At 35.3% G+C, this 11444-nt stretch overlaps 1 non-coding gene and 2 pseudogenes across 1 annotated transcript; 2 read left to right on the forward strand and 1 right to left on the reverse strand.

The window, feature by feature from the left end:
* Window positions 1-1442: 1442 nt before the first annotated feature.
* Window positions 1443-1991, reverse strand: LOC110347299 (60S ribosome subunit biogenesis protein NIP7 homolog pseudogene; annotated as a pseudogene).
* Window positions 1992-4079: 2088 nt separating this feature from the next.
* Window positions 4080-8589, forward strand: LOC101720908 (protein BCAP-like; annotated as a pseudogene).
* Window positions 8590-10338: 1749 nt separating this feature from the next.
* On the forward strand, window positions 10339-10478 carry LOC147822497 (U4 spliceosomal RNA). The gene has a single exon (XR_015445640.1). It is a non-coding gene; the product is annotated as a U4 spliceosomal RNA (small nuclear RNA).
* Window positions 10479-11444: the final 966 nt, after the last annotated feature.

Here is an 11444-nt window from a genome sequence, read left to right on the forward strand (position 1 = left end):
ATTTGTTAAAAATTTGTTGAACTTTTTTTGAATTTCTGCTCAAATCTTTCTAGCTTTCTTTTGAAAAGTCTTTGTGGAGTTTTAGTATGAGAACAAATCTGGGTTTATTTACTGTTAGTATATATTTCCTCTGCATGTAATCTTCTAGGAGAGACTGTTGAGAATTAGTGTAAATTTTTTTAAATGTGTGACAGAATTCACTGGTAAAGTTAACTTGGGAAGAATTTATATGCTGCTGGTGATTACATAAAGGAGTTAATAGAGGTCAATTATTTCCAGTTTATTGATGTTCTTTTTGATACTCAGTTCAACTATGTCTTCATAGAAAATATATTTGCAGCCTAATTTCCTTTCTGAGAAGGCAGCTGGCATTGTTTTTGTATATGAAAATATTTTATTTTTAAAGATGTAAACTTTTGAATTAAAAATAATGTATAGTATATATCTAAGAAATTGTTTTGTTTTATAATACAGGTAGTTTGAAAAACTTTTGGCAGTGAAATATCTTTTAAAAATGTTTTATAAATTCTAAATTAATTTAGGGAAGTATGGGAAAGGATGAAGGAGCTGAATTATAATTTCATGGTCTCTAGTGCTTTTGGTTCAGTCTTGTAAGGTAAAGAGGGGTTCATAAGTCATGTTTTATGAAATCAAAGTGATGAAAAGAACACTTCAGCCGGGGATCACCCCATCCACGAAAAGACCATAAAAAACATCATGTAAGAAACAAGACAATATAATCATATTACACTAAGATTCTATGCTTAGTCATAGAAATATGTAATATAAAACTAGCTCTTACCATTTATTCAACACCTACCATTTGCTAGGCATTGCAGTAGATGCTTTACAATCATGATTTCTGATCCTAAAAACCACTTCCCTATGCTGGTGGTCAAAGGTATTTTTTTAATAGAAAAAGAAAATGCTTATTAAAGTTAAAAGACTCCTCCAAGGCCATAGAGCTGGGAGGCAGAAGAATTAAGGTTTGAATGCAAGGTTTTTTTCCCACACATACAGCACTTACTGTATGGAAAAACAGCTGAATAAATGTCACTTATTAATTCAGCCAAATTCCACTTGTAAAATCTGAGACATGGGCTACTATTCTTATATTCTAATATCTTTCATGATATTTGCAAAAAGGAAAATCCACTATGTTCTTATCATGAGGCTAGAAAAGAAGATGTTATCGCAAGTAACAATGATAAGCTATTCTTGTCCTCAGTTCCAATGATTTAGAACCTATCATTCAGAACAAGAAACCCTCTGATTCAAAATATAAAAATGATTCATATATATAATAAGAGTATTCTATTTGGTCAAAAACACAAATATTTGAAACCACTTCTGAGGCATTTCTTTATAGTAAGAATCCAGCCTGTACTTTTTAGTGACAGAATATTAAACTAAGAAGTCCTTGTAGAGGTCACGGTGTTGACAAAATTCCACATGATGGAAGCATCGTCACAGACACAGGAAACAAAGTTAGGCCCTTCCAGACAGCTGTTAAATTCTTGACTTCATCCTAAGTCAATATTTCTTCATGCCATATGTATTCACCAATGTCTGCTTGATGAAATACCACAATCGCCATGGGATCTATTTCCCTACAGTCTTGTGTAGACTTTGCTGCTACCCCAAAACCCAAAGGGATGTCTGCCATGGAGTACACCACCACTCCCTGGTACTGAGAAGTATTTTCAGTGATCTGACCCAAACCAGATTTGAATACATGGTTTCCATACAGGAAGGACTGCTCTTCTCCAGGCTTTATTCACACTTTATACTTGGCACAAGGTGCCAGGTCCAGAGCCGTAATGTGCAGCTGAAACCTGTGGTTCTTGGTGAATTTTCTGAAGCAGGTTCCTAGTGACATCAGCTTGTCCCCGGAGATATTGGCAGCCAGAAAGCAGCTGAAGATTCTCCCAGATGTATTTTGCGATTTTCTCAAACATCACATGGGTCTCCTCTTCAGTTAAAGGCCGCATTTTCCCACTAGGTCTGAACACTGGATCCTCGTATTTTCAATTATAAAAATTATAAATATTTAGTCATCTATTTCTACTTGAAGTACTGTTGATGTTTGCATTACGTATTTTGATGCTGTGTTTTTAGGTGTGTAGGAACAGTGGGTCATAGACAGAAAAATGGATAAAATAGGATCTCATTAAACTTTACTAAAGAAATAGTTGGAAAGTTTACTAAAGGCAGCTTTTGCCTCTGCAGTTAGACTTAAGTAACTAGAAAGACAAAGATAAAGACAGAGAAACCAAAACTGGGAATGCACCAGGTAACACAATTAACATAAGTATTTAGGAGGAAAAGCCCATAGGCAAAACACAACACGTATGTAATCAGGAACAAAAAAGACCAGAGTAACCAGCCCCCAGCTCATCCCATAAAGTGCAAAGAAGATAAGAGGCAGCCACTTAAGGACACTTATTTAATATATAAAAAACCCACACACCTTTTATCAGCCTGAGATAAAGACCATCTATTCAAATTTTCTATAGGGTCTTTAGAACCATAAATGTTTGTGTCTATTGAGATGATCATGTAATTTTTGTCTTTGGCTCCATTGATACATTGTATTACATTTATTGATTTGCCTATGTTGAACCATCTCTGCATCCCTGGGATGAATCCTCATTGGTCATGGTGCATAATCTTCTTAATGATTTGCTCTACTCTGTCACTATTTTATTGAAGATTTTTGTGTCTATGGTCATTAAGGAAATTGGCCTGTAGTTCTCTTATTTGGATGCCTCTTTCTCTGGATTTACTAGCAGGGTAATACTTGCTTCCAGGAATGATTTTGGGAGTATTGCTTCCCTTTCAATTTCATTGAAGAATTTGAAGGGTAGTAACGTTAAGTCTCTCTCAATGTCTTGTAGAATTCAGCACTGAAACTGTCAGGACCTGAATTTTTCTTTGCTAGTAAGTTTTTAATTACATTTTCAATTCCATTGACTGATGTTGGTTTATTTAGAATTTTTATATCTTCTTGATTCAACTTTTGTAATTCATATGTATCTAGAAATCTGTCCATTTCTTCTATGTTTTACATCTTATTAGAGTACAGGTTCTTGAAGTAGGTATTGGTGATTTGCATTTCTGCAGGATCCATTGTGATTTTACACTTTTCATTCCTAATTGCAAGAATTTGAATATTTTATTTCCTTTTTTGATCAGATTGGATAAGGGTTTATCAATTATATTTAATCTTTAAAGAAACCAACTCTTCAATTCATTGATTTTTTTTTTTTTTTTTGGTACCAGAGATCTAACTCAGGTCCTTGTGCTTGTAAGGCAGGCGGCAGAACCACTGAACTAAATCCCCAGCCCTCATTGATTCTTTGTATAGTCTCAATTGCATTAATTTCTTCTCTGATCTTTATAATTTCCTCCCTTGTATGAGCTTTAGGCTTGACTTATTCTTCTTTTGCTAGACATTTTAAGCTCAGCATTAAGTTGTTTATTTGATCTTGTTCTGCTTTCTTGATGTGAGAATTTACTGGTATACATTTTCCTCTTAGGACTGCTTTCATTGTGTACCATAGGTTCTGGTATGTTTTATAGGCATTATCATTTAATTGTATATACCATTTAATTTCTTCTTTAATTTCTTTCTTTTTTTTTTTGTACCAGGGATCAAACTTAGGACCTTGTGCTTCCGAGGCAGGTGGCAGAACACTGAGCTAAATCCCCGACCCTCTTCTTTAATTTCATCTGTGACCCATTGGTTGTTCAAAAAGATGCTATTTAACTTCTATGTGTTTATGCAGTTATTTTGGGTTTTTTGTCATTCATTTCAAATTTCAGATAATAGACAGAAGCCACTGGCCAGTTACCAGCTCCTCTTTTGTGCCAATGCACCTTGTTTGGCACTCTTGCATCACTAGGTCTTCTAGGAATTCACTTGCTTTTCACTTGGCATCCCTTGCCTCTATCTAGAATTCCTCCCAAATCTACAGCCCGCTGCTTCCCACTCCTTCCTAGTTGACCCAGGCTGAAGAGCACAGGTTCCATGTTATGTGGAGATGTTGAACCCATCTATAAACCTATTTACTGAATTTATGGAGAAGCCTCCAAATCATGGCAGTCAGTCAGAGGAACTCTTTGTGCATCTTAAAACTACATCAGAGAAAGAACATTTACCATGAAGTGCCAGTGAAAATCATCTCAGCTGCCTGAAGCAGAACATCCTAAATGATGAAAAGACTGAATTGGAGGCAACACTTAAGAAAGTTGAGTTGGCAAAATGTTCTGTAGAATCACTTTTGCCATTATTTAAGAACACCATTGAAGAGATTAATTTTGCAAGTGCCAATGTTTCTGCATCCAATTTGAAGAAGATTTCTAAACAGAAGGAAATTTTAACAAAAGAATTAAATACTTTTAAACATGTAAAACTAGGTTTAGAACATCTTCTTAGAAAGACAGACTACAGACAAACAGGATACAATTTACCAAGCATGCTGTTAAAGAATCTAACAGACAATGAAAGTGAAAACATTAATCTTAAGAAGATTGTCCTTGAAAAGGAGAACTAAATTGAAGAAATTTCTTGTTTGTTTCACAATGAAAAGGCAAATACATTGAAAGCAAACCATTTTTTCAATCAATAAAAGTGGTACATGAATGACTGTAGCTCCAAATTAATAAAAAGGAAGCAGAGAATATTTACCAACAAAGAAAAGCCCAGGTCTGGATGGCTTCACTTCTGAATTTTACAAGACATTTAAAGAAGAACTAATGCCATTACTCTTTAAACTCATCAAGGAAATTGAAAGGGAAGCAATACTTCCAAATTCATTCCTGGAAGGAAGTGTTACTTTGATACCAAAACCAGAGAAAGACCCAACACAAAAAGAGAACTACAGGTCAATCTCCCTAATGAACATAGATGCAAAAATCCTCAACAAGATACTAGCAAACAGAATACAGAGGGTCATCAAGAAGATCATACAACCTGTCCAACTTGAATTTATCCCAGGGATGCAAGGATGGTTCAACATCCATAAATCAATAAATGTAACACACCATATTAACAGAGTCAGGGACAAAAACAATGTGATCATCTCAATAGATGGAGAAAAGGCATTCGACAAAATCCAACACCCATTCATGATTAAAAAACCTAGAGAAAATTGGAATAGAAGGTCTTTATCTTAACCTGATTAAGGGTATCTATGAAAAACCAACAGCCAACATCATATTAAATTGTCAAAACTTAGAACTTTCAGGCTAAAATCAGGAACAAGACAAGGATGCCCACTATCACCACTCCTGTTCAATATAGTTCTGGAAACATTAGCCACAGCAATTAGAAAAGAGAAAGAAATAAAAGGAATAAAGATAAGAAACGAAGAAGGTAAACTGTCATTATTTGCTGATGATATGATGCTTTACATAGAAGACCAAAAAAACTCTGCCAGAAGACTTTTAGACTTAATTGACAGATTCAGTAGAGTAGCTGGATACAAGGTCAACACTCAAAAACAATAGCCTTCTTGTACACAAATAACAGACTCACTGAGAGAGAAATTAGGGAAACAATTCCTTTTGCAAGAGCATCCAAAAAAGAAATATGTAGGAATCAGTCTAACAAAGGAAGCAAAAGACCTCTACACTGAAAACTACAGCACTCTGAAAAAAGAGATCAAAGAGGATACAAGAAAATAGAGAGACATCCCTTGCTCCTGGGTAGGAAGAACCAATATAATGAAAATGGCCATGTTTCCAAAACTACTATATAGATTCAATGCAATACCAATTGAAATCCCAACAGTATACTTCACAGAACTACAGAAAACAATCCAAAAATTCATTTGGAACCAGAAGAGACCTAGAATAGCTAAAGCAATTCTAAGCAACAGAGACAGGGCTGGGGGTACCACAATCCCCAACTTGAAACTATACTACAAAGCTACTGTGATAAAATCAGCATGGTACTGGCAAAGGAACAGACCTGAGGATCAGTGGAATAGATTAGAAGATGGAGAATCAACTCCAGACGTGCTCAGCCACCTCATCTTTGACAAAGGAGCCAACCACCATCGTTGGAGGAAAGGTAGCCTTTTTAATAAATGGTGATGGAAAAACTGGATTTCAACCTGTCAGAGATTAAAACTAGACCCATTCCTATCATCATGCACTAAACTAAGATTGAAGTGGATTAAAGATCTAAACATTAAGACCGAAACACTAAACTTGCTGGAAAATATGTTACGTGGAACTCTTGAAGACACTGGCAAAGGAAAAGACTTTATGAAGAAAACCTCAGTAGCATGGGAACTAGCAGAAAGAATCAACAACTGGGATCTCATATTATTAAAAAGCTTCTGCACAGCAAGAGAAACCACCAACAGTGCTAAAAGACAACCTACAGTGTGGCAAAAATTTTTAGCAGCTGTACCTCAGACAAAGGACTACTATCTGGAATATATAAAGAACTGAAAAAAATCAGACCCCCCAAATTCAAAGACCCAATTAAAAAATGGGCATCTGAAATGAACAGACATTTCTCAGACAAAGAAGTAAAAGCAGCAAACAAATATATGAAAAAATGTACAACATCACTCGTCATTCGAGAGATGCAGATGAAAACAACACTGAGATTCCACCTCACCCCAGAAAGAATGGCTGCTCTCAAGAAATCAACAAAAAACAAATGCTGGCGGGGTTGTGAGGAGAAAAGAACCCTTCTCCTTTGTTGGTGGGAGTGCAGACTGGTGCAACCACTGTTGAAATCAGTAGGGAGATACCTCAAAGAACTAGGGATAGAGGTCCCATATGACCCAGCTATTCCCCTGCTGGGTATCTTCCCAAAAGAATTAAAAGAATCATACCACAGTGATACATGTGCACCCATTTTTATAGTGGCACAGTTTGTAAAAGCTAAAGCTTGGAAGCAGCCCAAGTGGCCATCAACTGGAAACTGGATAAAGAAAATGTGATCTTTTTATGAAATGGAGTACTACTCACCCATAAAGAACGAAAAACTAGAGTCATTTATAGCTAAATGGATGCATATCGAGGCCATACTCTTAAGTGAAATAAATAGAACACACATATGTAAATACCGAATAGTTTCTCTAGTGTGAGAAGCTGATAGTGTAAACAAGGGTTAAAAATGTTTAAAATGAATAATTGATAATTTGAAATAGGAAAAAAGGTCTGAAGACGAAGGAGTGAAGGGAGGGGACGGGGAAAGGAAAAGAGGGAAAGGAAAAACTATGAGAAAAGAAAAAAAGTGAAAATGAAATCTATGTAAATAGGGAAGGGTGGAGGGGTTGAAGGGCACACAGGTAATGGGGAAAAAAATAAGAACCAAGATATATCATGTACAGGTACAAACACCCAATGATAAATGTAAATGAATTGTATACCTAAAATGTACCAATAAAAGAACTAAAAAGAAAGGAAGCAGAGAATGATAAATTAAAAGAATACATAAAGAGGTTAGAAACCAAAATAGCCAAATGGAACTTGCAGTTGAGAACAAATAAGCATGAGGCTGTAGCCATGAAAGTGGCAAGTAAGCAAAAAGATATAGCTCTAAAAAAGGCATCTCAAATCTGCAAACATGGGCTTGAACATTTTACAGATGTTAAACCCCTCACATCCCAAATTAGGGATCAGGAAGCCAAGTTGTCTGAAATAGTTTCAGCCTCCAATGCCTGGAAAAGCTATTATGAGAAAATAGTAATAGAAAAAACCAAGTTGGAAGTTCAGATCGAAACAATGAAAAAGAAAATTGATAACCTTTTGGAAGATCTGAAGAAAGTGGAAGCCCATGGGAAAAATTCATGTGAAGAGATTCTTAGAGAACTTCACTCAATTGAATATGAAAATGAAACTCTGAATCTTGACAATACAAAACTAAAGACCACACTTACTGCTTTGAAGGACGAAGTTGTTTCTGTCGAAAAGGAACTCTTAGAACTACAAGAAGTAGAAAAAACGACAGAAAGGCCTTATTGAAATGTATAAAAATCAGGTACAAAAGTTGCAAGAAGCAGCTGAAATGGTGAAAACCAGATATGAAAATTTGCTACATGAAAATAACTTAATAACAGTAAACAAAAATAAAAAATTAGAGGCGCTGGGGATTTAGCTCAGTGGAACCGCGCCTGCCTTGAAAGTGCAAGGAGCTGAGTTCGATCCCCACTACCAAAAATAAATAAATAAATAAAAAATTAGAGATGGTTGATGGAAATCATAGTCTTCTGACAAAGCTTTCTCTTGAAGAGGAAAATTATCTTATTCAGTTGAAGTGTGAAAACCTTAAACAAAAATTAGAACAAATGGATGCAGAGAATAAAAACTTGAGAAGAAGCTAGCAAATGAGAAGAATGTCTTAAGCACAGCAATCTGAATCTTAAAGAGAAATCTGCAAAATATTCAGCATTGGCCAGGCAACTAGAAGCTGCTTTAGAAGAAGGAAGACAAAAGAAAGCACAACATCAGGAAGTGTGTTTGAAAGAAATATAACATAGTCTTGAGAAGCCGGAGAATCAAAATGAGAGTATTAAGAATTATTTACAGTTTCTTAAAATGTCTTATGTAACAATGTTTGGATAAATTGTTGAATTTATTTTCTATAAGCTGCAGGTTTTTACTAAGTCTACAATGTGATTAGGTAAAAAAATACTACTTGTTGTTACATTTCATGATTTATGGGTAGTAGTATTAGAATTTTTATGTAAAAAAATTTCAGATAATGTGCATGGGATAATTTCAATCTCTTTCCATTTAATTATCATCTATTGGACAGTATATGGTCTGTTTTCTAGAATGTTCCATATGCAGTTGAGAAGCATATGTATTCAGGCAAGAGTCAAAGAGAGCTAGAAAGCCAATCAGTTTTTTTGCAAGTTTCAAGTGTCCAATGTTGGGCAAGGACACCAGTCTTAATAAAAAGAGGTGAGGAAAAACCCTTTCTGCTGCTCCCTACTCTTATAGAATAGCTGTCTTTCTTCTCTTTATTCCTGCCGTTTCCCAAATAAACTATCTTCCTTTATTTTAAACTCTGCCTCTTTAATCTATTTCTGAATTACTAAGAGTTTATGGTCTGGTTACTGTGTGTTTCCAGCAGAGGACTAGCATGGTAGGCTGTACACGCCTTGATGTGACAGGTGCATATAAAATAAGGATTTGTATGTCTTATTGAAGAATTTACCATTTTTACTATTACCATGCTATGTGATGGTCAATGCAAAATTATAATTTACTTAATCTAAGCAAAATTATAAAGGTATCAAATACTTCAACAATGTAGCTTCATGTTACTCTACAAAGTTAAAAAATGTGACCAGGTAAGGTGCTTTTGGAAGACAATGGAAATACAAAATAGGAAGAGAACGGACAGTAATAAATGTCAGCCAAGTTCATATGACCAGCTAAGGAAATTATGATGATTTTTCTGCCTTATTTTGTTAAAATATATATGAATATATATATATATATATGTATATTAAGGAAATGTCTTTAATTTTCCTCTTATTCTCTATATTGATGCATTGAAATCAAAGAATGAATTCCAAGGAACAAAGGAGGTTAAGAGTAGGAAAGTTTTATTGAGAAATAGCTCCTGAAAGATGGGAGGGGTCCTGAAAGTGGGTTGCCACTGAAACCTTTTGTCAGGGTTAATTTATACAGCAAAATCACAATGTTGATCAAAATACAATCAACCAGTATTATTACAAGTACAGATGTTTAGCTAACATTAATCCAATAGGAAATTGAGTCATGTAGCAAGGGTGCATGGAAAGAAAGGCATTTTTGGGAAGGGATGGTTCCAGATACTCTGTTCAACCACCTAGTTGAGTGATGCCTATCTGTACTTTACTGGCCTAGGTGGTACTAGTTATAGTATAATCTCATTATTGTTTATCCCTTAGGGAAGCATATAGGCCTAGCCATTGCATCTTTATCTTGAGGCTTGGCCCTCTTCAGATGTTTCTCCAACCATGATTTTAATGTCTTTGTTTTTCATTGGCTTCCTTTAGAGCCCAGTCCTTTCTGTGTCTATATGTTAATTTCTCTATAACTTATCTGCTTTAATATTCCCATATGGTCTCCTCATGTTAAAATCAAATATAAAGTCCTAGATTTTCTCTTGGCTGGTGCATTCATCTCTTGGAATTTTCCCACTGCTCTCTTGCAGAGGCAATACGCTCTTAACTTTTATACACTTATTGACTATTGGTAAAATATTTTTACTACCAGTGGCACCAATCTCTCACATGCTGTGTTCCCCATGGCACAGAGTACATCCTTCTCCTTCTAAAAGGGAAACCCAGATAGTTTCACATTTTATGAGAATAATGAAACTTTGCACAGTGGCAGTATCATAGCCAAGAAGGTTTATCAGAGGCACAATTATTGCTAATTAAAAACTATGAGAAAAATGGAATGCCCTAGAGTCTTTTGTAAGTGTTTTATTAAGATATTGACATTTAAGTAAGTAGATGGATTTAATCATCACTGCTAATATGGGCTAGCATCATCCAATTAACCTATATATGACCAGAAAAAAAACCAGGAAAGACAATATGGAACTTTCTCTTTCATAACTAAGATGCCTTTCTACTTCTGCCCTTGGATCTCAGAATTCTACTTTCTCCAGATTCTTGACTCAGATTAAAACCAGCACCCATGCACCAATGGGCTCACCTCTGTCCGTCAACCTTGGGCTTGAAAGTTACACCACCAGTGTTCTTTGTTCTGAGGGCTTTGAATTTAGACTAAAATATGCTATTGGTTCTTCTGGTTCTCCAGCTTGATGACAGCCTATCATTGGACATTTCAGCCTTCTGAATGCAGTAAACCAATCTCCCTATTAAATTACATTTCTAATATCTCTCAATATAAAGCATATTTTTTGTCAGTTCTGTTTCCCTTGAGAATTCTAACCAAAACAGCATGGGTGGTTTCCCCATCCCTTCACTCTTTCTCTACATGTAATTTTATAATTAAAATGTTTTCTTTAGACAACACATATTTGGCTTGATTATTTGATCAATTCTGATAAATTGTGTATTTATTTGGCTGTATATTTTGGATATGTTTTGTCTCACAAAGGCTTGGTATTCCCAAATGCAACAGCAGTGAAAGGGGATTGGCATTTTAAGAGATGCATCCTAGTGGGAGATGACAAGGTACTTGGGTCATGATAGGAAAAACAGGAAATTTCTTGCCAGTGGACATGCTTCAAAGAAATATTACAAGAAGTTCTTGTGAAGGAATTAATTATAGCCTTGCCTAATCACTTAACTCAGGGAAAAGTGGACTGGTTACAAGAATGCATTTTTATAAGAGAGTCAGCAGGACCTCATACTTTTCTCTTACTTCCTCTCTCATCACGTATATATACATCCTCTCTCACCTTCATATATATCATCTGCCACACTTTTTTTATTTATATATATATATAT

This window comes from Heterocephalus glaber, unplaced genomic scaffold, assembly GCF_053883595.1.
Source record: "Heterocephalus glaber isolate CG9 unplaced genomic scaffold, H.glaber_assembly_v1.0 deba00001613, whole genome shotgun sequence".
Lineage (NCBI taxonomy): Eukaryota > Metazoa > Chordata > Mammalia > Rodentia > Bathyergidae > Heterocephalus > Heterocephalus glaber.